Source organism: Mustela nigripes, chromosome 2 (assembly GCF_022355385.1).
Source record: "Mustela nigripes isolate SB6536 chromosome 2, MUSNIG.SB6536, whole genome shotgun sequence".
NCBI classification, from domain to species: Eukaryota; Metazoa; Chordata; class Mammalia; order Carnivora; family Mustelidae; genus Mustela; species Mustela nigripes.
Genome location: NC_081558.1, coordinates 42,456,046 through 42,482,511, shown reverse-complemented (window position 1 = coordinate 42,482,511; position 26,466 = coordinate 42,456,046). Strand labels below are relative to the sequence as shown.

At 37.8% G+C, this 26,466-nt stretch overlaps 1 protein-coding gene across 18 annotated transcripts in view; it reads right to left on the bottom strand.

The window, feature by feature from the left end:
* Window positions 1-26,466, bottom strand: part of CHL1 (cell adhesion molecule L1 like) — a 218,426-nt gene that overhangs the window by 160,549 nt on the left and 31,411 nt on the right. The gene's annotated exons all lie outside the window — the stretch shown is intronic.

Below are 26,466 nucleotides of genomic sequence, written 5' to 3'. Positions count from 1 at the left end.
ATACAATTTTGATCAGAGAGCAGTTTTTTTTTTTTTCAAGACTATTCCTTCCTTTCTCCCTTCATCCATTCACTCACCTGATAATTACGGAGCGCCTATGAGGTGGTAGGGATTTTCTCAAACCTGAAGAAAAATGTTACAAGTTTTTGTCCAAATCGAGCTTACATTTTAGTAAGGGAAAGAGAGAAAATAAGCATGTAAATAAAAAAGTAATAAGACTGTTGGGAGTACTAAATGTTAACTGAAGGATGAAGAAATGTGTTTCTTAAGATACTGTATTATTGGATTCCATTGGTGGGTCACAAAAATCCAAAACAAACTAACTTCATTAAGCAGGATTTATTGGCCTACAAACAAAACCTAGAGTTAAAGCAGAGGGAGAAATAGACCCATGGACCTCTGGATTCAGGAACCCAAACACCATCAAAGCTATCTTGCTTTACTGTTGTTTCTGTCTTGCTTATATGCGGCATCATTTGCTGTGACCAGCTGTTACTCCAGCTTGAGTTTACTAAATCTCCAGGGATCCTCATGATCAAATTTTTTTAATTAATTTATTTATTTTCAGCATAATAGTATTCATTATTTTTTCACCACACCCAGTGCTCCATGTAATCCATGCCCTCTCTAATACCCACCACCTGGTACCCCAACCCCCCCCCCCCCCCCCCCGCCACTTCAAACCCTTCAGATTGTTTCTCAGAGTCCATAGTGACCAAATCTGCATTACCTGTCCCACCTCTAGAGCTATGGGAACTATGGGGCTATGGGAACATGCCTGCCTCATAATTTGATATATATACCCCCTTATGACCAGGGCTGTAATGGTAATGTTAGTAATAACTATGGAGCTTTTACCATGTATAAAATTTAATACAGTGAAATACTTTATCTAATAAAAAAAATTCTAAGTATTATCATCTCGTCTTTACTGATGAAAAAACTAAGGCTTGAGGAGATTAACTTGCAAGAGCACCCATTAATAGTATATGCACTGAAGGTCAAATTCAAGCCCACTTAAATCAGATCCAACCACACACTCATAACCACTAGATAATTATGCCATACTAATGGTGGTTACTATATAGTTATATCATAATAACTATAATTATTTCATTACCTTAATTAATCCATGCTAATCGGTCTTCCATCCAACATGAAGGCATGATTAATTGGGCACTCACAAATGAAAAGCATATCCATACAGAGGCTGACTAAGTGGGAAATATTGTAAGAAAAAATAGCAAGGGAAATCAACGTGAAATACTATTTAATGCTACAATCTTTCAAACCAATCAGATAATGATTAACCAATTTAACGACCTAATTCATGTCTGGGTTTGCAAGCTTCCTTTCAGTTGACTGGGGTCTAGAGTACATTTGAAAACCTGTGAGGCACTGTGAAGGGTGTACTAGTCCAAAAGTTGGGGGGAAGAAAATGAAATTCCAATTCAGTAAATAAGCAATTGACCTTGAGTGGGTCCACATCTCCATTTTCTAACCTGTAGTGTGGTGACAGGAGCACTTAGGCTACCTAGTTAATTCATTTAATACATATCCCTTAAGGGTAAAGATATAGATAAACACGAAAGCACTTAGACTGTTAATCAAGCAAAACAAAGCAGTGAGGTTTTAAAATACCAAACAGAAAAAATACATATCTGTATTTTTTCTTCATCTGTGACACTACAAAAAAGATTAAACATTTAACAAAATATGGTCAATAGTAAACTTTGCAAAGCTGAAACGACTGTAATTTAAGTGAAGTGTAAAGATGTCCCAATCAAAACAAGTATTTACATATGTAAATAACTAACAAGGTATAAAATAAATCATTTTCCTCTTTCTGGATTTAGAAATCTTATAAAATTTTATTTTGACCAAAATAACTTTAGAAGAATTCTTATGTATTTAATAAGGGAAGTAGAAAACAATTTTAGCGGTCTTTCTAGATGTAATGGTTGAAAACTTTGGCTTGAAACCTCATTTTTTATCATTTTATTTTACAGTCCTTAGATTTCAATTCCTAACTCAGCTTGATATTTTTAGTTGGAAAACTAAATTCATTTTAAATAGGACTGTAAAATTGTGACAATTACAAAGGGAATGATTTGAGAAACCAGCCATAATGGGAAATTAAATGTCCCACCGAAACACTTTAAAGGCCTTTTAGCAGAAGAAATGTGTGCTATAATATTTAATCTAAGATAATAGAAACTTCTAAAATGTGGATTAAAGAAATGTAAGTCAAGTTGCTAAAAAGTGGAACTGTGTTACTCTTCCAAGCCCACTTCCCCAGTACAAATTAAAACCACAATGAGATACCACCTCATACCAGTCAAAATGGCTAAAATTAACAAGTCAGGAAACAACAGATATTGGTGAGGATGCAGAAAAAGGGGAACCCTCTCAGACTGTTGGGGGGAATGCAAGCTGGTGCAGCCATTCTGGAAAACAGGGTGGAGGTTCCTCAAGAACTTGAAAACAGAGCTCTACCCTATGAACCAGCAATTGCACTACTGGGTATTTTCCCCTGAAGTTACGAATGGAGTGATCTGAAGGGGCCCCTGGCCCCCATGTTTAGAGCAGCAACGTATGCTGTACTAAGAAAGGGAGACTGTATTGCACAGGATGCTTAAGATGTTTTGATGTATTTCTTCCTTCCCCTTCCTTCTCCTGCTTTCTCTTGCCTCTTTGCAGTGAGTGTTGTGTTGTATGCAGAGGCACTAATCTTTGATCTGTTGTGCATGAGGCTTCCTTCCACTGTAGGATCATTTATGATAGGCTAAATTAGCCTTTGATCAGAACCTCTGATTTACTTCTGGATTCTCAGCTTCATCACTGGGCTCTGAAATGTGTCTGCTCTCGCTGCCCTCCCCAGTTCGGCTGGTGATCGCAGTGATGTATGTCATTGGTTTGTTTCTTCTCTGAGGCCTCAAATATTTGCACACATGTGCAGTTCAATAAAAAAATGCTGTTTAGGGGGAGATGTCTATGATTTGTGTCAATGTTATACATGGTATTTTCCCCCAACATGAATTGCCTTAGGGCAAAAATGGCATTTTGTTGAGAAAACACAATTTTCTCTCCTCAATGGATTTCACTGTAAGTCATTTGTTTGGTTGCACTACATAATTTCATGGATATCTTATTTGTGCAGTGTGTCATGTTACTACTTGAATCCTTTTAAATAACAATATAAGATCCAAAGTGTTCATTTATTTAAAAAGACTATGCAAGTTGTCCTGGGTTTCAGTGTCTCTTTGTCTTGAATATGAGAATGGTCATTTTACTTCAGTCTTCCCTCTGCAATGAAATCGTGACTGTTTTTCTACTGATAAAGGACTCCGCCTTCTGAAATTACCGAGAGAGAAACAGTAAATTTAAAAATTAAGAAATGGCTATAAGACTGAATCCAACCCCATCAAAATCTTAAAAACCAACAGGCTCACAGTTATAACAAAAAACTGCAAAAGGATCACAAACCTGGGCTTACAAACAATTTTCCACACACTGTTCATTCTGGGATCATTTGATTTTCAGATGCCATTTCCCTAGTGATTTAAAATCGTCCTAAAGCATTTTAACAGCTTATCTATATATCCTAGCTTCCCTTTGGAGCCCTCACCGAGTTTTCCTCCCTTGGAGATCACATTTATTTGTGTACATGATTTGAGTGAAAGCAAATCCAATAAGACTCCAGTTGAAACAAACGTATTTTTGGCACCTCAATACTGAAATTATGTATGCATATTGGAGATGGTCCAAAGAACAGCCAAGAGAATGATGAAGGGAATGGAGTGCTTGGCTAAGGAAGAAATGTAAGGCTTCTAAATGTCCCAGAGTGGGTAAACAACAAAAAAGGAACATAACAGCTCATAAATATTTAAAAGGTGTAAACATCAAATATGGCTAGGGATGATTAATTCTGGACAAGGGCACAGAGTTAGTTCTGATTATATCATTGTAAAGAAAGGGGGGGACAAAAGAAAAGAAAGAGGATATGTTTAGTATCATTTTGAAACATGAAACATTATTTATGCAAAATATTCTAGCATCTAATGGGATCTTATCACTTTTGAACATCCCATTTCAAAAGATGCTGAGAAACTAACACGTAATTATGCCAAAGAAAAGAACATTTTTCTTAAGAAGTTAATTTTACTTATCTTCCACTTAGGCTTTCTTTTTTTTTTTTTTTAAGATATAATTAATTAATTAATTAAAAAGAGTGTGAGCAAGGGGAGGAGGAGAGGGACAGAGGATCTCAATCATACTTGGACTTCTGAATTGGGGCTTGATCTCATGACCCTGAGATCATGACCTATGCTGAAATCAAGGGTCAGACACTTAACCGACTAAGTGCCTTACCACTTAGACTTTCTTGAGAGAGATTTCCATTTTGCAGAATACTCTTTCCATAAAACCTCATGCTTCTACTTCCTAGTGGTCCTAAAGTTGAATTAGCCATATGCCAATGATAAGACCAGGTCCCACTTAGCCAGGTAAGGAAATCAGAGAGAGGAGACTTAAGGGAACATTAAAATTTATCAGAAACCAAGTCTGAGACTAGAAACTCCTAAGAAGATTGTCTACATTATAGAACCTAGAAAAGCAAGCCTGGAATTTAGCATAGAAGGTGCCCAAGGCAGCCAGATGCAGAAGAATAAAACTGGGGGCGCCTGGGTGGCTCAGGTCATGATCCCAGGGTCCTGGGATTGAGCCCCGCTTCAGGCTCTCTGATCAGCAGGGAGCCTGCTTCCCCCCCATCTCTCTGCCTGCCTCTCTGCCTACTTGTGATCTCTGTCTGTCAAATAAATAAATAAAATCCTAAAAAAGAAGAAAAAGAAGATTATAACTGGACCATTTCCTTAAACCATACACAAAAATAAATTCAAAAAGGATAAAAAGACCTAAATGTGAGACAGGAATTCATCAAAATCCTAGAAGAGAACACAAGCAGCAACCTCTTTGACCTCAGCCACAGCAACTTCTGGCTAGACACATCTCCGAAGGCAATGGAAACAAAAGCAAAAATGAGCTCCTGGGATTTCATCTAGATAAAAAGCATTTGCACAGTGAGTAAACAGTCAATAAAAATAAAAGAAAACTGACAGAATGGGAGAAGATAATTTGTAATGTGTTATCAAATAAAGGGCTAGTATCAAAAATCTATAAAGAACTTACCAAACTCAACACTCAAAACCAAATAATCCAGTCAAGAAATGGGCAGAAGACATGAACAGACATTTCTCCAAAGAAGACATACAAATGGCCAACAGACACATGAAAAACTGTTCAACATCAATCAGCATCAGGGAACTACAAATCAATCAAAATCACAATGAGATACCACCTCACATGGGTCAAAGTAACTAAAAGTAACAAGACAGGAGACTATGAATGTTGGTGAGGATGTGGAGAAAGGGGAACCCTTCCTACACTCCTAACAGGAATGCAAGCTGGTATAACCGCTCTGGAAAATAGCATAGAGGTTCCTCATAAAGTTAAAAATAGAGCTACCTTATGATCCAGCAATTGCACTACTGGGTATTTACCAAAAGATACAAATGTAATGATCCAAAAGAGCACCACCCCCCAATGTCCACAATAGTCCAACTACAGAAAGAGCCCAGATGTCCACCCACAGATGAATGGGTAAAGCAGTGGTATGTATAAGTATGTATAAGCACACACAAACACACACACAGGAACATTACTCAGCCTTTAAAAAAATGAAATCTTACCATTTGCAAACCATTTGCAACAATGTGGATGGAACTAGAGGGTATTATGCTAATTGAAATAAGTCAGTCAGAGAAAGACAATTACATTATGTAGAATTTAAGAAACAAAACAGAGGATCATAGAGGAAGAGAGGGAAAAATAAAACAAGATGAAATCAAAGAGGGAGACAAACCAAAAGAGACCCAATCACAGGAAACAAACTGAGTGTTCCTGGAGGGGAGAAGGATGGGGGAATTGGGCAACTGGGTTGTGGGCATTAAGTAGGGCATGTGATATAATGGGCACAGGGTATCATATACAACCGATGAATCACTGAACCCTATCTTTGAAACTAATACATATATGGTAATTAATTGAATGTAAATAAAATAAAATGTAAACAAAAAATTTTTTAAAGCAATTAAAAAAAAAAAAAGATGTCCCAGGACCAATCCATCAGGATAATGTTACCCTCCCTTCATTCTTCCTCTCCTTTCTTTCTGCCCCCATCTTTATAAAGCATCTAGTATATGCTGGGTTCAATGTTCAGGGTTAACAATGCAAATATGTATTTGAACTGGACACTGCCCTCAAAAACATATTCATAAGACAAATATGTAAACAGTTAATTGCAACTGAGCTGAGGGCATATAAACACAATTAAAACAAGACAGAGGTAGGATCAGCCAATTGAGTTGCATTTGTGCAGGATAATAGGGTTCTCCAGAGAAACACGACAAACAGGACATACAGATAGATAGATACAAAGAAATTTATTATATAAAGGAATTGGCTCACATGATATTATGAAGCTGAGAAATCTCATGATCTGTTGTCTACAAGCTAGCAAACCAGCAAAGCCAGTGGTGCAATTCAATAGGATTCCAAAGGCTCAAGAACCAAGACAGGGCAGAAGAGGGGCAACCCGGCTCAGAGAACAAATTCACGCTTCTTCCGCCTTTTTGTTCTACTCAGGTCCTCAATGAATTGGATGGTGACCACTCAAATTGGTGAGGGAGATCTTTATTCAGCCTACCAATTCAAAAGGCTAATGTCCTGTGGAAACCGACTCACAGACACACCCAAAAATAATGTTGTACCAGCCGTCTGGGAATCCCTTAGCCCCCGTCAAGCCGACAGATAATTCACCACCATATGCAGTGTCTACAGCACACTGCACTGAGAACATTTCAAAAATGAAAGGTTGTTATATCTTGTCCTCTCCAGAGTGTAGGAGCCAAGCCCTGACATAACTAAACATGTGAGTGGTCTCTGACAGTGGATCTGGATGCCACTGGAAAATAATCAGCACCTTTATGAAAATTTCACAAGCCAGCAAGGGGAGGCAGCTATAATCTTCTCTCACATAATAGCACTTTGCTAAGACAAATTAAAACACTACTCTCTCTCTTACCTCCTAGGGCATGCAGCCTAGTCTCTGATATAATAGAACCCACCAGAGCCCATAAATCAGTGGGAGGAGCAGTATGTAGAGATAAGCACCATCAACCAGTCTCAGCAGGTGACCCAAGGTGACACACCATATTTAACAAAGCCCATATTTTTTGTGTGACCTTCTGCTACAAAAATACAGTCTCTGTCATTCAACTGCTTAAGCCTTCTGTTAAGATGTATGGATAATATTATCTTTGGATAAATTATATATAGATACAACTGAAATGCATAGGTGAACTTAATCTGCTATGCACAAATTCAAACTCATAAAATTTCTAACACTTAAATTGTAGATTGTGCTGTGAACAAATTCAAATAAATCTGGGTGTTGAAAAACAACAAAAAGGACAAAATTCATATTCATATATCACAGTCTAATAAGAGCCCTGGAAATCATTTCACTTTTTTTTTTTTCTTTAATTTTTGAGAGGCTCTTTGGAAGGGAGGAGAAAACTCCAAATGAAAAATTTTCAGAAGAAAATTGATGCTTGAATGTGTGTGGAAGGGGAGAGGAGATGTCCAAGGACTACGACTCCATAAACGTTTCCTGGAAAATACAAAAGCTGAATTTCTCAAATATCCCAAAGAAAACTGATGGCAAGAGAACTGATTTTGTAGAACTAAGTAATAATCTGACCAGTCATCAAGAAAAACACAGGAAAACGAATGTATTTCAATAAAATAAGGAGTGAACTGTTAAGAGTAAACAGATGTTTTGCAGGTTGCCATCCATTTTCATGATGTCAAAAGACACAATTATTAATACATCATGACACAACCACAATTAAGATTTCTCATAGTAGTAGTATAACAACTTTTTAAAAAAATTTATGCCCTAGACATTATATTTCATCCTTTAATTTCTGAAAAGACTTATGTAGGTTTCTTGTGAATTAGAAATTTATTTAGGATGAGATCATATATTGTTTTTAACACAACAATGTACCCCTTATTACCAATCATCATCAAAAGATCTGATTAATCAGATTTCAAGAAAGGTTTTCTCCAAGAATATGAGTGTATATTGGAAATGCTTTTTAATCATCTAGTAGACCTGCAGATCAAACAGAATTGGAAACCCCGTGCAGGGTAGCCCTCTTGGAGCCAGACCCAAAGGAAGGATCTAAATATAGTGGAAGGACAAAACCACTCCAGTGCATGAGACAAAGAGACCATATTTATTCAAAGCACACACACAGAGTTCCCTCATAGACTTATTCTTGGAGTAGCCCTCCATTCATTTGGAAAGCTCCTCCTGGTTACCAGGCAATAAGTATGCTAACACGGACTCAGAGTCAAGGTGTTTTCATCTGTTTCCACATTATTTTCACCTGCTTCTTCATTACTTCATAGTTAATAAGATCCTAGTTTACAACCAGCATATAGAAAGATTCTGTATACACCAGATAATATCTTAATTCTTCAGGAGTATGCAGTCTATCAGTAATGATGTGCGTTCTCAAGAAAATAAGAATATTATTCTTTCATTCATGTCATTTGGGAAAAAAATTACCTTTTTTTTTCTTTAATCACTTTGTCTTTAAAAACTCGTAATGATACTAATTATTGACATTTACCAAACAATATTATGGACTAACCACACTGCTACTAAGTGTTACCAAAATAATCCAACTTAACCTGTATCTATACGCAATTATAATTATTATTATTTCAGTTTTATGAACTAGAAATGGAGGTTTAAAAGGGCTGAAATAGCTTCCCTATAACCACATCATTGTTTGTCTGGCCTTGGAAAGTGGATTCTTCTCACTCTTCCAAACTCTTTGAAATTAGTTACAATTCAGCCTGGTACTGCACAAAGAATTTGGGAAAAACAAAAAACAAAAAAACTCCAAAGGAGGATTCAGGTCAGATTCCACATTGATCCAAATCCAAGGGACAGTTACTAAAGCCGAAAGCCCTTTGGACCATGAAGGGGTAAGCTCTGTTTGACCGATGAAAATACAAGTTTTCTAACTAAAACTTCAAACCTCCTAAGAAGCTGACCTTCTCAGATCCGAATGGTGAAATTCATTTTCTTTCTTTTTTTTTTTTTTTTAAAGATTTTATTTATTTATTTGACAGAGATCACAAGTAGGCAGAGAGGCAGGCAGAGAGAGAGGAGGAAGCAGGCTCCCTGCTAAGCAGAGAGCCCAATGAGGGGCTCGATCCCAGGACCCTGAGATCATGACCTGAGCTGAAAGCAGAAGTTTTAACCCACTGTGCCACCCAGGCACCCCTGAAATTCATTTTCTATAAAAAATGATGTTTAGGTAAATACCAGGATTTAACCTTCAAATATGCCAAGAGGTCAGCTCACTGAAAAATAACTTTTAGTTAAGGATTTTGCCCTTTCAAAAATAAGCCAGCATTTTAATGAACCTTAACAACAACCACCACCATCCTCACATGTTGTATACCTGTCCATACCCTCTGTCCCTCCCTCTGGCTACACTCTTCTATCATGCTTTGCAATACTTAAATGCATTCAAAAATGCATAAAGCAAATAATTAAGAAAAACATCCTTACCGGTAAGTTAAGTTCCCCTTAGTTGCACTAGGGTATGTCTGCAGTATTAAGACAGGGTCATTGTTTGCAGTTTTAGAACACCTAGAGATAGATTTGAAAGTTGTAATTATGGAGATAATTTCCACAAAAAAAAAAAAAAAGACCACTTTTAGGGGCTCCTGGGTAGCTCAGTCAGTTAAGTGGCTGACTCTTGATTTTGACTCAGGTCATGATCTCAGGGTCCTGGGACGGAGCCCTGTATAGGGGTCCACGCTCAGCTGGGATTCCGCTTGAGGATTCTCTCTCCCTCTCCTCCCTGCACCCCCACCACTTGCACACACCCACGCTCTGTCTCTTTCCAAAATAAATAAATTCCTTCAAAAAAATTTTTAAAAACACTTTTAAATTCATGTTTATCTTTTCTCAGTTAAAAAAATATTGGTTTAATTTTTCGTTCTCTCCACCCCCCCCCAAAAATTCCCAAATGCCTGAACAATAACACCGTTCTGGTGGTGCTATAAAAAGACATCCTACAGATTCTTATCTATGAATGAATGAAGCAGAGAGGACAGAGATGCAGAAAACAGCCACATAATTACACTTCTCATTGAAAAAGTTATTGACATGTCTTCTCTCACAAATTCAAGTATTTTGCAACAGGCCACAGTATACAGGAATTTCTACTTGGCACTCCTCCATGACCTGTTCTTCGTAATAGCCACTTGCTTTTGTCTGAGGCTGTAACCAATGTGTCAACATAGAACAGTAGAGCCTAAAACGAAGAGTGCTCTCTCAGGAAGCTCTCTCCAAGACCAGAACTCAATGAATCACACAGTTAACATAAGCCTTCAATTCAAGAGACCAGCTCTCACCCAGGTGTGCTAATTCCAAGGCCCCCATCTCTTTAAAAAATCGACATAGGGAATAAGAGAAGTGTTTCAACCAATACACACAGTCCGTTTACTGTTAATTCCTGGATGATTTGAGGATTGGCTCTCAATCCCTAAAAGATTGCTTATAAGCCTTTTTTCAGATGCCGTTCTGTTGAGCATAAGGACAGTCAAAAAAGTCAAAGAACTGGTTTTGCATACCAGTTGTCATAACTTAACGAGCATCATTCAGAAGAGCTAAATTCTATTCAGTAATTCTAACTCATTCTGGTAGAAATCACTAATTAAAGATAATTATAAAACTACAATATTTTTGGCTCTACAAAAGAGAAGAATGGTTAAAATATCCAAGCAACTCAATTCCCTTTCTTTGCATTATTTGACAGTATCTTTGGCCTTAATCCAAAAGCTGTTGCCAAAAAGTTATAAACAGATTGTAATCCTTCACAGAGAACTTCACACCAATACACTGAAAAACAAATTCTACCCTGGCAAGTGTAAGAATAGTCCCGAATGCTGTCCAACTGACCAAGTGACACACTGCACAGACTGTGCCCTGTCTACTTTGGTTTAGTGACCTCATTGCAAAGCCTTTAGGCCTACTTTTGACACCATTATTATTTGCATTATTGTAATACAGAGATTTGTTTACAGAACACTAACAATGCATAAAACAATATTTACTATGGCTCCTAGTCAGTGTGTCCATGGCACACATTGCTAGAGTATTACTGCGTTTATTGAGTTCTACAGGCTAACAGAAGAGTTTGACCTTACTGGAGGAGCACAGAAAATCGCCACCATTTTGTTGTGCCCAGCATCTTGTTACAGCCATCACTCAAAAGAGAAAGGAAGAAACGAAGTATTTCCCCATGTTGGTTATGAATGGGATCTGCTGACGTCCTGCCTCACTAAATGAGGCTGAACTTAAATGATGTGATGTAGAACGTCCTCTATCTATCCCAGGGATAAGGTAAGTCACACGTGGGTATTTGTATAGCCAGGGGGCCATGTTTATAGGTCCAATATTAAATCTCTCTGAGACGTCTCTCCAAAACCCATCCATGTCATACAGCCACTGCAGGGGGGCTTTTCCCAATGGCTCCCACCTTCTTAACACTCTTGGGGACACCCATGACAACAGGGATCAGTGCCTGTGCTGAATTAGCCATCCTCTCACTGAGCATTTTCAAGACTGTTGTTTGGCATTAGGCATGAAGACTGTAGCTGCTGATCAGACTTATTTGTATGCTCACAGCAACAGCATATGCCTGCTGAGCTCTCATCTGCTTCATTCGACTTGGGTTGAGAAAGCATTCCCATTAATCATGGATATAAGTTCTTTGTAACTAATCCCGTCACCGTTTGTGTGTGTATGTGTGTGGGGGGGGGGAGTGTGCGCACGCGCGCGCGAGTGCGGCATTGGTGAATATGAAGGATTATCTCTTATTATTAGGTCTTGCATTATTTTATGTTATAGGTATATGATCTCTAAAATGGGGTACACAGACAATCCTTTAGAATGCAACACTTTTATATATGTGTGTGTGTGTGTGTGTGTACACATACATATATTTTAAATTATAACATATATTAAAACCTTTATGTTGACATTAAAATAATTATATATACATCTATGAGTGTACATGCTATTTTAAAATCATTTTATCTCACTTCTAATTCTTGTTTCCTTTTCTGTTTTCTTGTAGTAATATTTAGCATACTCTGTGTCTGGACAGTTGGGATATGCATATATTGGAGGTATAGGCTCAACCAGTTTAAGTGATAAGAGTATGTACACACACACAACCATACAGTAGTCTAAGAAAAAGTCTTTCTCATTTTACTTTTATGGTATTTATCAGGATATATAATTCTTTGAATTTATTTAATCTACAAGACTTCTTCCTTTCTCCCACCATCATTGATAGATAGCAATATCTTATTTTCTATTCTTAGCAAATAGTTGTTTGTTTCTTTTTCCAAAGTCCCTAAGTTTCCTCTACTCAAGAGATTTGAATAAATATACCTACCAAATGCAAAGGGGGGAAAAAATAGAAAAACTGATGGGAAAAATCTAAAGAATTTTGAAGTATATTAAAGCAAAATAGGTCTTTTGGCCCCTTTTGGTTGCTTGCTTTTTTACTGAGGGAAGAAAAAAGCATAAATGAAAAAAATACATAAATACACAGTGCAGGTATATCAAATTAAACTGCACTCACTTAAGGAAACAAAACTCGGAAAGAAAGAAAAAGCACACTAGAGAGAGAAATGGAACTTCCTCAACAGCAAAAGGCATTCAAGGTGGGAAGGTGGGGGCACCTGGGTGGCTCAGTTGGTTAAGCGACTGCCTTCGGCTCAGGTCATGATCCTGGAGTCCCAGGATCAAGGCCCACACCGGGCTCCCCACTCAGTGGTGGTCTTCTTCTCCCTCTGACCCTTCCTGCGCCTCTCTCTCACTTTCTCTCTCTCTCAAGTAAATGAATAAAATCTTTTTTAAAAAATTAAAAAAAAAAAAAAGTGGGAAAGTGGATGAGGTTGGTCTACTCAGTGAATAGCACACTTGTGGTAACAGCTCTGAATCAGGTAAACTCAGGTCCTCAAGCCTTCCTAATACGGACATCTTACTGCTGGGGTTATTTAGTATTTGAAAATAGTGTTTTCCACACAATGTGGCCCCTGGAAGCCAAGCAATGACTTCATCAGGGGCTTAGTGAAAGAAGTGGTGATCTCTTCCAATCCTGGAGGAAAAGTTGGCTACATAAGAATTATTTGGAGATAATATATCACTTTTCTACATGGCACCTTGCTAGCATATTTTTAAGGTGAATTCTCTTCACTTACTGAATTTATAACATATTATTTGTAAATTGCAATGGCATTCTAGACAAAATTAAGGACCAAACGGTTGTCATAATATTCTTGCTAGTTTTCACTCTGTATTTTACACAATAAATTTTGAGTTCAATGAAAGCACATTTGTACTATTAATGTAACCCCAGGGTCACTGCCTGGCCCCATAATGAAGCTTAATAAATACATTTTGGGTGAATTAATGATTGAATGTATGAAAGCTACACATACCAAAAAAAAAAAAAAAATAGCACTAACTCACTCAATCTGACAGTCACGGATATATGACTGACTGTCACAACACCATTAGGGGAGGGGTCACCACCCTACTGCCACTGTGCCTTTCAAAAGGGACACTGTAACATACAGAAAAAAGAGACAGAGAAGCTGAAAATAAAGTGAGCGTGTCCTTACTCCCTGTGTGACTTCAGGCTAATGACATAACCTCTTGGAATGTCAATGGTCTTATAAGTAAATAAGGGAAAACAGTATCTATCTTGCAGGACAGGTTTGAAAGATAAGGACTAGCTTGTAGAAAAAGGCTTAGTTCAGGGCAGGGATCTAGAAGGGCAGTAACCAGAGAGGCAGCACAGATCCCTGTAACCACCCAGAGGCAGTCAAGGAGGCTGGGAGAATCACTTGATCAGACATCGCAGAAACTCAGTCAATGGGAGGAAACCACAGTGCCCCAAATGGTGACCCAGGAGCCTTGGTAAATGCTCTATAAGCCACATGTGCGAGCAGTTACAGGTCTTATTCTCGTAAGACAGAAAAGGATTTCTTCAACAATGTTTTTCAAGCTTGTGAGTTCTTTAAGCCCGGTTGGGGGTGGGGGGGACTCTTTAATTTTTGCCTCCCTAGTACTCAAGCACAGTGGCTGTCATAGTGTCAAATATCGGTTGCTTAATAAATGTACACTGAATGAAAATACCTATTCTGTATGTTTGTGGTGTGTGTGTGCATGTGTACAGTGTATGTATGTATTTGGAATCAAGAGTGGCTATTTTTTTCTGTTTTCATTTTACTTTATTTTAAAAATATACCTAATCTCAACTAATCTTCAAAACACTGGAGATGATTTAGGGATTTTAAACATACTGAGAGCACCTCAGCTTTCAGTCAATATTTGGGTCAATATTCTTAAAAAATAGGGATTGAACACACCTCTCATTCTCTCAACAACAAGCATGTACCTGGCAGGAATGAGCTCTTGATTCAAATAGTTGAAGTCCATATGCTCAAAATGTGTACCAAGATGCTCAATTTGATTCTTTTGAATGAATATAGTATCTTTTAGAAAGAAAATGACATACAATGCATATAATATTCCTTAGAATATAAGCTGATAGTACAGTAAAAATGAGCAGACAACAGAAATTCTTCAGTATCCTTAACATAAAATGATGCACAATAAAATAAAAACTAAATCATCAGCAAAAGTTGTTTTGGACAATGATTTATAAGCAAATCCTTATACAAGCAATATGAAAATGCTAAATTTTGTGCTATATATTAACTAACTAGAATTTAAATAAAAACTTGGAGAAAAAATATTGAGTTTGTTCCTATGAATATATTTTAAGGAATACTCTGAAAGAAAATAACCCTGATAGTTCTGATCACTATTTCAGCATGTGTTTACTCAAAACAATACTGATCCCCTGCTAAGGGTTATATATGATTTTTCTTCTATCACTAATTGAAAACATACTTTGTGTTGCATGTTGTACTAAATAATTTATCTGTTATTCACAAGTGCCCTCGAAATTAGGTACAACTGACTCTAATTTTATAGAAGATGCACTGTATTCAAATAGATTAGGGAGCCTGTACAAGGTCATGATGGGAGCAAGTGTCACAGTCATGATGGGAAGCTGTCCATGTAACTGGAAGCTCATGGCTTTATCTACACTAGCCTGACTTCCTTATTCCACCATTCATGTAATATACCTTGAGTTTGAGAAAAGGACTACATGGTAGTTATTTTTTTTATGTTTTTAAATAAATAAAAAATATATACTTTTTGAAGTCATACATTTATCTATCATAAGGAGGCTAAAGCATCATGTAGAGAAATTTGCAAAGTATATTCCAGGGCAAGTCAGAAGACCATGTGAATTTTATTGCTAGCTCTATCATTAACACTGCTTATTAATAGCAAGTTTCTTAACCAATTTAGGTCTCAGTAGCCTCATTTACAACATGAGAATGCTGACAATTATTTTTTACAGTTTCTTTTTGCCTTAAAAGTTTATGACTGCAGTGAAGGAGTGCCTGGGTGACTCGGTCGGTTAAGCAGCCAACTCTTGATTTTGGTTCAGGTGGTGATCGCAGGGTCCTGGGATGGGGCCCTGTGTTGGGCTCTATGCTCAGTGGGGAGTCTGCTTGAGATTCTCTCTCTGCCCCTCTCCTGCTCATGTGTGCTTGAGCTCTCTCTTTCTCAAATAAATAAATAAATCTTAAAAAAAAAAAAAAAGAGAGAGCTTGCAATTACAGGAAAAAATCGCTCTGAAAATGGAGCTGAAAGAGTAGGGCAAATAATATATTAGAGAAGGTGGGGTCATCAATGTTTATACAAGAGAAGACTAAATGATTAGAAATCCAAATGGTGGAAAGATGAATACACAAAACAGATAGATCAAAATGAATAAAATCTTGAAAGATACAGATGAGGTGAATATGACTAAGTTTTCTACGACCTTGGACTTTCATAACTTAAAGGAGAAGAGATTCCCTCAGAAATAAATAGAGAGTAAATCATATACAATAGAATTCTATTACCATGACAGGTCATAAATGTCAAAGAAATACCTAGCTTCCGGAAAGGTTGAGACCTATTTTTGGCAAGTGAACTCAGAGTTTATTAATAGAGAGCAGGGTTGGGGCACCTGGGTGGCTCAGTGGAGTAAGCCTCTGCCTTCAGCTCAGGTCATGATCTCAGGGTCCTGGGATCGAGCCTTACATCGGGCTCTCTGCTTAGCAGGGAGAATGCTTCCCCTTCTTTCTCTCTCTGCCTGCCTCTCTGCCTACTTGTGATCTCTGTCAAATAAATAAATAAAATCTTAAAAAAAAAAAAAAAAAAACAGAGAGCAGGGTTTATACCCTACTTTAAGAGTATTTGAGACTCTGCCATTTGAGAATATCATGGAGAACCAATATACCTCTCAAGAACCCTTCCCTTCTCTATGGATGGCTGACCTCTTAGAAGGACCTGAATCTGACCAATGCTATCAATTACACGCCAGAACTTCGGAGTTTTGAGCCAGTCCCAGTGTGCAGCACACAGCCGTGATCAATAAATACTTTTTTGAATGAATGAGCTCAGCCACTTCCTAGCTGTGTCACCTTGGGAAAATTATGCAACTCCTCATTTTCTCTGCAATCAACTGTGGGAGGATTTATTCCAAGAGGTGAGGATCAACGTGACTAATCCCCTACAGGATCCCCTACAGGAATCCTTCTCAGAGAGGAAGATTTCTCATAGGGGTTTATGGCAGTTTGTTATAGCAAAATACCAGTGGTAGAACAGGTCCTGAGGCCACAGGCCACATCTAAAAGGCACTGGCTCCTCATGGTACCATCTCTAGTCTTCCAAACATGAGTACCCTTCCAACCCTGGAGAGGCAAGATTCCACCACATTACCTAGTCTAACTACAAAGCTTGGACTAGACCCCCATGACACCAAGAGAGAAGCTGTTGTTTTTCCAAATCGTACAACTTAAAAGCCCCACCTACCAGAGGCCAGAGCCCCTCTTATGCACCTGCTCCTCCCCTGTTTATCACCTTGCTGTGTGATAGGGAGGAATACTCTCCATTTTCTCTATTCTGTCAACTGGGCTACATCAAATGAAATTGTGTTTGAAATGGTTTTGAAAGTAGTAAGCAAAAAGGTCAATGTTTTATGTTAAGAATAAATTAAATAGATAATCTTTTAGATCTCAAACAGGATCTAGCTCTGATTTTATATTACTTCCTAATGTAACTGTAGACTGTCTCCCCAGGAAGTACAAATGTCCATAACAAATCTGCAATTCTCAACACGACTGACTGAGGACCACCTTGCTTTTGTATATGATCCAAAACGTATCGGATGATGATCTAACAGATCAGAAAAGCAAAGCTCTCCTTTTTTTTTTTTTAAGATTTTATTTATTTATTTGACAGAGAGAGATCCCAAGTAGGCAGAGAGGCAGGCAGAGAGAGAGGAGGAAGCAGGCTCCCCGCTGAGCGGAGAGCCCCATGCGGGACTCGATCCCAGGACCCTGAGATCATGACCCGAGTCGAAGGCAGCGGCTTAACCCACTGAGCCACCCAGGTGCCCCAAAGCTCTCCTTTTGACTAAAGCCTGATCAAACCAGGTGGTAGCGGACAAGCTAATACCAAGGTCAGGCTCATTTAGTAATGATAATAGGTTACATTTATGTGGGGCTTGCTGTATGCCAGGCACTGCTCTGTTTTATATTGTATGAATTCGGTTTATTCTTACAGCACTATGAGGTAGACACTTTTTGGTTTTAAGTTCCTCATGTTAAAGATAAGAAGACAATGAGGCACAATGAATTTACAGATTGCCTACGATTACAAAACCATTTCTCCAGGATACAGCTTTATAAGTGTGCTAAGTCTTAAATACTGCCAAAGGTATTGTCACAGCATCAGAACATTTTTAAACCAGTTCTTGCTCTTTAGGGCTGCAAATTTAGTGACCACACATATTTTCATATTTTCTTTTTTTTTTTAAGATTTTATTCATTTTTTGGACAGACAGAGATCACAAGTAGGCAGAGAGGCAGGCAGAGAGAGAGAAGGAAGCAGGCTCCCTGCTGATCAGAGAGCCCGATGCGGGGCTTGATCCCAGGACCCTGAGATCATGACCTGAGCCGAAGGCAGAGACTTTAACCCGCTGAGCCACCCAGGCGTCCCTATTTCCATATTTTCAATCATGATTAAACAATGGAATTCCCAGCCATTAAAATTCATACTAAAGTACATATGAAAACTGCCTGAAACTCTTTGAGACACATTTAGGTATGAAAACGAATTAATATCGCTATTATTAGGATTTTCTATCTGAAAGCATCGTATAAGGGCATCTTTGTTCATTCATTCAAGTATTTATTACTTGACTACTTTGTGTCCGGCACTGTGGTCAAGGCCCGCCCATGAATGGAGCCTTGTGTCTCTGAAATAAGAACTTGTCCAAACAAATCCTATTCCATGATATTATTCCCAGTTTCCCGCTTGAGCCATTCCACCTGCTGCTTTGGTCAGAGTATTTGCTCAAAAAGCTTTCAACCCTGGACAGGCCTCCACGGTTATAGCCACATTGTCCCGTGGACCTTAGAATCCCCACTTTCCTCTCATCTTCCCCAAAGCACACATAGGGCTATGCTCTCTAACTCTTCCTCAAAAGAAGGCTAAGTTTCTGTACTTCGTATACAGTCCTAATATTTTTCAGTACTGTCTGTATTTTAGTATCGACAGCTACAGTAACAATACTGCAGTGGTCTCACACCACAGGGAACCTTAGGAGACAAACGATTTTCAAGTGGTTTTACTATTCCACCCATGAGAAACTCATTTTTTTACCTACAATGTCATATGAGAAAGGCTTTGAAGGAGATGGCAATTGGTTAAGGTGGATAACTTGTGGGTTAGGTTTTTAGCATTTTTTTGCTTTTTTAGGGGGGCTTTACTATGAGTAAAAAAGGCCCAGCAGGGGGTGCCTGGGTGGTTCATAGGGTTAAAGCCTTTGCCTTCAGCTCAGGTCATGATCCAGGGTTCTGGGATTGAGCCCCGCATTGGGCTCTCTGCTCAGTGGGAGTCTGCTTGCCCCTCTCTCTCTGCCTGCCTCTCTGCCTACTTGTGATCTCTCTCACTCTGTCAAATAAAGAAATAAAAATCTTAAAAAAAAAAAAAAAAAAGGCCCAACTATAGAGATCTGATAAACTACAAAGACTAATGTATACACATATATACACTCATATGTATCTGTGTATACTTGTCTATGTATATATAGATACATACGCATATGCATATATATAACAAAAATCATCTGTCAAAGGTAAAAACTACTAAGTGAAATTCCTTCCCCAGTTAATTTATCAATATTCGACTAGTGCTATACACACACACACATTTATATACATACAAATATGAAAAGTCATACACTATATATCTCTACATAAGATTACAAACATGTACCTGATTGAATAACCTAACACACCATTTTATGTTCTGCTAAAGCCAATCTTCACACAAGTAGAAAACTAGCCTGAGTTTAAACACATTGATATATGCTCAAACATTAATGTAAAATCATGTTTAGTCACTGTAATTTATAACAATAAAATCTGGTAACAACCTAAATGCTCAGTAATAGAGAAATAATAAGTACCTAGAAAAGACTTATTAGACAACTTTGTAGTTTTAAAAACTTGTGTTTGCAAAGAATATTGAAAGCTGAAATTTATGTTATAAAATTAGATGAAATAAAGTACTACCAAATTTTATAAGAAGTATGAGCTCAATTTTGCCAATTTAAAAAAAAAGTATGATTCTATAGCTTCATGGGAAATAACACTGGAAGAGACAAGGAGAGATTGAAGATGATCTAATTTAATAATTTTTAATGATCATGAATTTTTTTAACCAAAATAAGCAAGAGAGGATATCAAAATCCTTATTTTTTTCCCTCCAAACCTGCACAGTTATTTGAGCTAGGTAAGAAAATGGCTCAGCTTATAAAGATATAAAGAAAAGAATGGAATTCGGGTGGGGGCGGTGCTTGCTGTAGTTTAACCAGAGAGGAAACTAAGAAGCCTAGGAAATCAGGGCATAGTCAACAAGACCCATGAAGTATGAGAGGCTGAAGATGAGGGCAAAGAGAAGATAAAAGAGACTTCGAGGCTAAAAGGTTGGATTGTGATAAAGGTGTGAAGAACTCTGGATGTCTTGCTTAGAGAACCACATCTTGGAACAGAAGACCATTGTGGCTTTTTCGAAAGAAATGACAAGTTCAAATTATGCATCAGGATGATAACTCCGGTTCATATGTTTGTATTTTCGATAAACTCAAGGTTGCAATGATACTAGATGTCTTATTCATTAGGAAGCAAAGAAAAAGAAGCTACAGAATTGATTTTGTCTAAGATGTCAAGTTCAGCCCTTACCTTAGAGGAAGAATTTTAAGTGCTCCTTGGTTCTTTTCAGAGAAGGTCTTTGTGCAGAGAAGGGAGCAAAGCAGCTTGGAAAATTCTAGACATGTTATAAAGTTCTATGACGGGGAACACAGACACCCACTCTGGTACTCACTAGATGTACCCTTAAGTAGGTCACAGCCACCACGAACTTCTGCATCTTCCTTTTTTAAACTGGAGCTACCAAAACTCTGCCTCACCACCCGCACAGTGTGGCAATAAGATTTTATAAATGGTAAATCACGTAACAGAGATAATGTCAATGAAATCAGTATGCCAAAGCAATATGTGCATTCCTATGTTAATTGAGGCATTATTCACAATAACCAAGCTATAAACAACCTAGGTATCTGTTGTTGGATGAAGAGATAAAGAAACAGTCACACACACACACACAGAAATATGATTCCGCCATAAAAAAGAAGGAATTATTGCCATTTGCAACAACATGGATGAACCCAGAGGACGCTATGCTATGGAAATAAGTCAGACACTAAGGGAAAAATGCTGTATGATCTCATTTAGACTTGTGTCATCTGAAAAAGTCAAACTTAGAGAAGTACAGAGTAGAGTGCTGGCTGCCAGGGACTTGGGTGGTGGCACTTACAGAGATGTTGGTCAAAGGGTACAAACGTTCAGTTACAAAATGATTAAGTTCTGGGGAGCTAAATATACCGCAGGGGGACTGCAGTTAATAATACTTTATTGTATACTTGAAATTTGCTAAGAGAGTAGATCCTTCCCCACTGACCCTCATACACAGTAACTATGTGAGTTGTGGATATGCCAATTAGCTTGACTACGGTAATCATTTGGCTCTGTATATGTATACAGAATCATGTTGCACGCTTTAAATATACACAATTCTTAGGTGTCAGTTATACCTCAGTAAAGCTAAAAAAAAAAAAAAAAAACCAACAACAACAATTTTTCAATTAAAAATAGGTAATGTTGGGCGCCTGGGTGGCTCAGTGGGTTAAGGCTCTGCCTTTGGCTCAGGTCAAGATCTCAGGGTCCTGGGATCGAGCCCCGCATCGGGCTCTCTGCTCAGAAGGGAGCCTGCTTCCCCCTCTCTCTCTGCTTGCCTCTCTGCCTACTGGTGCTCTCTCTCTCTCTCTCTCTGTGTCAAATAAATAAATAAAATTTTTTTAAAAATAGGCAGTGTCTAACATAATTATTGTTTTACATACACTCACTAGCAAATGGAAAGTTTGTTGGGTAAAAATAATCTAAGTGCAAAATCTAACTTGTAAAACTGTGAAAATATATAGCTAATCAGCAGAGCATGAATAAGTTACTCAGTAACTAAAAGAAAATCTAAATGCACCTGGCTGCCTCAGCTGGAAGTATATGCAATTCTTCATCTTAGTGTTGTGAGTTTGAGTCCCGTGATGGGTGTAAAGATGACTAAAATATAAATACACTTTTAAAAAGTTGAAAACTGCTATAAAGAGATGTCATAGGACATCTAAAAACTGAAGGACATTTAGACATTTAGAGGCTAATAATCTAAATAGTCTAAATAGACTATTTAGCTTTTATCATAATACAATAATCCTATTAATTGTAATACAGAACAGAATATGCAAATTCAGTGACAACTCTAAAAGTATCTTTAATGTGGATCAAATCAAAATGACTCTGTAGGAAGATCTCCAGGAAACTGTGTGCAGGAGGAATCATATACAAACATAATAGTGTTATTCATAAGACCAAATTAATAATTTGAAACAACCTGCCAGTATATGAGCCAAGACCATCACTCCCCAGTGCCTCCACAATGAGTGCAGTAGGTGGTAGATGCCAAACTACTCTCAGTAAAGAGAGGAATATGTGAATTCTAAGCATAACTTAATGACAACCAGTAGAGGTTACCATGTTTTTTTTTACTCCAGTCAAAAAGTGATCAGCAAATCAATCAGAAATATAAGGTGATCCAAACATTTTCGATGATGTTAAGGGTAGAATATCAATTGCAATATTTTGATAAATATTTATTACAACAAAATTTTTATTGGGCTAGATAAGTTGAAAGTATAGTTAAGGATTACACCAACACATTTACAGTGAGATACATTTGGGGTGATAGAGAACAAGAAAAAAAGCTAAAGATATTGGGGCACCTGGGTGGTTCAGTAGGTTAAGCCTCTCCTTTTGGCTCAGGACATGATCTCAGGGTCCGAGGATCGAGCCCCGCATGGGGCTCTCTGCTCAGAAGGGAGCCTGCTTCCCCCTCTCTCTTTGCCTGCCTCTGCCTATTTGTGATCTCTCTCTTGTCAAATAAACAAATAAAATCTTAAAAAAAAGTCTAAAGATACACTGTCAGTTGAAAATTGCAATTAACATAAACGTTCTCTAGATTATTAAAAGATTTAGATATTAAAAGTCAACATTTAGAAAAATACCATATTTAAAGCAGTCCTACTTTACAAGATGTAAAAGTTGACCTGTGGACTAGATCTGTTTCAGTTTTCCATAAAATTGTGCATCTGCAGTTTTCTACATATTTCAAGCAAAAAGAGGAATAGATGGTGGTAGTGACTGTGGTGGTGAGGAAAGAAAGAAAAAAGAATCTGTCTTAATTATGGGAAATAACAAAAACAATTTTTAAAGAAATACTGGGGAAAGTTAATTTAGATCTCCAATCTGCATTGATTTTTCTCCCCCAGCAGAATTTCCAGTAGATAAAAACTCTTATTAAATATAAACCAATACATTAAACTCATTCTTCAGGTACCCAGAACTATAGTACCAGTACTACCAATTAATGTGAAATGAAAGTGGTGATGATTTGTCTAGTTAAGGGGTTCTTAACCCCATGAGGCTCACCGATGCATTTGAAAATCTGGAGAAAGCTTAGGACCCTCTCCAGAAGCACACACGCATCTTCATGTATCCACTACATTGAACACAATTTCAACGTTTTCAAACATTATTCAAACTACTCAAGACAAAGTTCAATGTAAAAAGTGACTATTCGGCCTCAAAACAGAGAGCTAAAATCTGTTGTAATTGTTTAATCGAATTTTATTGCAAACTACCTATATTAAAACAATAGGAGACTTTACATTTTATAACACTCTCACAAAGATTTTTTTTTCATTTACTCCTTGAAACAAGTTTGTGTTAATTTGCTAGATTCATTTAAAAATGAGGAAGGTTAAGTTACTTCTTTAACGTCACACGTAGCAAGTGACAAAGGTTAAGTGTAGAACCCGTATTTGTGATTCCAATTCCAGTCCTTTCCCAGAAACGTCATGACCTAATGCCCATGTCAGAAAAACAAGCGGTGTACATACTCTGAGAAGGCACGCAGTGTAAAATGACACAAAGCAAACTCAGTCCTTCACTAGGAAAGGAAATCTTTTCTTCCTTGCTTGCTTTTCTTTTTTCTTCCCTTTTTTTTTTTTTTTAATTTATTTACTTATTTATTTTTTTCAAATCCTCAGCCGATAGTTTGTTATGACCCAGTGAATGAGCTGTGGACCAGAGCTTCCCTACTTGGGATTTTGTCAGTTTTAAGCTTTGCTTTCATCTATTTCTGCTTAACGTGACACAAAAGCCTGAGAGAACCACCACTTCCTTAGTCCCTCCACATAATCCGGGAGTCATACAGGAGCTTAAAAGACATGTTATTCTCTTCATTTTATCGTGAATGCTCCAAATTTATTATACAAGAGATCCTTTGATCCTTCAGAAGCAAGCCCCTCTTTGAAGCTGTGGTAAGGAAGTGTTTAACAGGGTTCTTCCAGGAGGGGCCAGTTGGTCACTCAGCACACATTTCAAGCACTCACTTTGTATAGCTCCCGTTGGCTCTTCATAACGCTGAGACACTCACGGTGGGGGGAGAAGGCGGCAGGGGGAGGATCCGCCCAAAGCAAAGCAAAACAAAACAAAACAAAAGCAGCAAAAGCTAAGAGGTGTTCAGCTCCTTTTACTGGAGGAACCACAATGATATGAAGGGAGGAACATTTTATCTAATTTAGTCTCGAATGGGGGGGGTGGAGTAAGAGGGACACAGGCAAGTAATTGATTTGCTAGTTTGAGACAAGAAAAGTGTAAAAATTAAGGCCTAATCAACATCATTTTCTGTTTTCTCAAAAGCGCACAGAATATAACAAAGTATATTCTAAACCTACTTATAATGATCCCACTGAAATCCCAATAGACATTTTATACCCACAGAGAGTGGACACACTGTAGTTGAGAGCTGACCTAATTACCTGGAAAATTCAAGCAAAAAACCCTTTTCTGTATTCCTTCCATATGGACAAATATTTCAGGAAATATGAGACTCTAGAGATCTACATATTCTAGAAACTAGATTCTGTTCTGAATAGCCTGCTCTCCTTTGGACATTCACATTTTGGGGTTTGAGAAATGTAATATTGTCAGGTTATTTCTTGCATTAATTATTCACAGTATAGCTGGAATAGATGCAACTGAATTACCTCTGTATTCTAAGAAAAGGTTTGGGCAACTTATCGACAAAGGCATGGGGAAACTAGCCAGTCAGAGAATGTTCTGTGAAAGGCATTTTCTCCTGTCACTTTTTTACACATCACTGCTCAAAATTAATGAAGTTTCTGAAGGACATAGCAATTAGAAAAAAAATTAGGAAAAACTTTTATAATAAATTATATCAGGCATAAAACATGTTGGTAGAAATTATAATTAATAAAAAGTGAAATGTTACACCACCTTAAAATAGCAGAATCTCTCTTACAAACAACACACAGGACTAATGCAAAAATCAATGTTCACTGTGCTGGTTGCCTACAAAATTACACAATTAATCCTGTGTAAACTAACCTATCAGCCATGTGCACTGCAGGATTCCTGATAACTACTAGGCTGCACAATCTATTAAAGAAAGAGAACTTTAATGAGATCCCAGGAGGATCTAAAAATTTAAATCACTTTCTTTCCCTCTAAAAGAACATTTTTGCTCCATTTAATGGACATTACTTTCCATATTTGATACACATATGGTCAAATCCACCACTAAAACAATCATCAGGAAGCAGAAAGACAGCCTATCTTGAGTTTAAAAAACGCCACTGAGGTGATTTCAAAGTAACAGAGGATTGAGGGCTCTACAGGAAAAAGATGCCACCTTATCTTCTTCTTGGCTTTGATAGCAATCTATTGCTATCCTATGTCCCTGGACCTCACAAGGGCTAACGACCCATTCTAAAATTGTATTATCATACAACACACTATGGGAAGATATGGAGTCCCCATGTGCTACCAGTTTATGTAAATTATAATCTGCTTAATTCCACTACAAAAAGAAATAGAGGGCGCCTGGGTGGCTCAGTGGGTTGAGCCTCTGCCTTCCGCTCAGGTCATGATCTCAGGGTCCTGGGATGGAGCCCTCACATTGGGGTCACTGCTCAGCGCGGATCCTGATTCCTCTCCTCTCTCTGTCTGTCTCTCTGCCTACGTATGATCAATCTCTTTGTCAAATAAATAAATAAAATCTTTTAAAAAATAAAAAAAAAAAAAGAAATAGAAATAAAGTAACTATTTAGATATGATCACTTTTTAAAAATACTGTCCCTGGGTGCCCGGGTGGCTCGGAGGGTTGGGCCTCTGCCTTCGGCTCGGGTTGTGATCTCGGGGTTCTGGGATCCAGTCCCGTGTCGGGCTCTCTGTTCGGTGGGGAGTCTGCTTCCCCCTCTGTCTCTCTCAGCCTGCTTGAGATCTCTGTCAGATAAATAAATACAATCTTTAAACAAATAAATAAAAATAAAAATACTGTCCCTGTTACACATGTATGTATATTTACACAACCGAGTTTATGTAAAAGATGTCTTATGATGTGTAGGT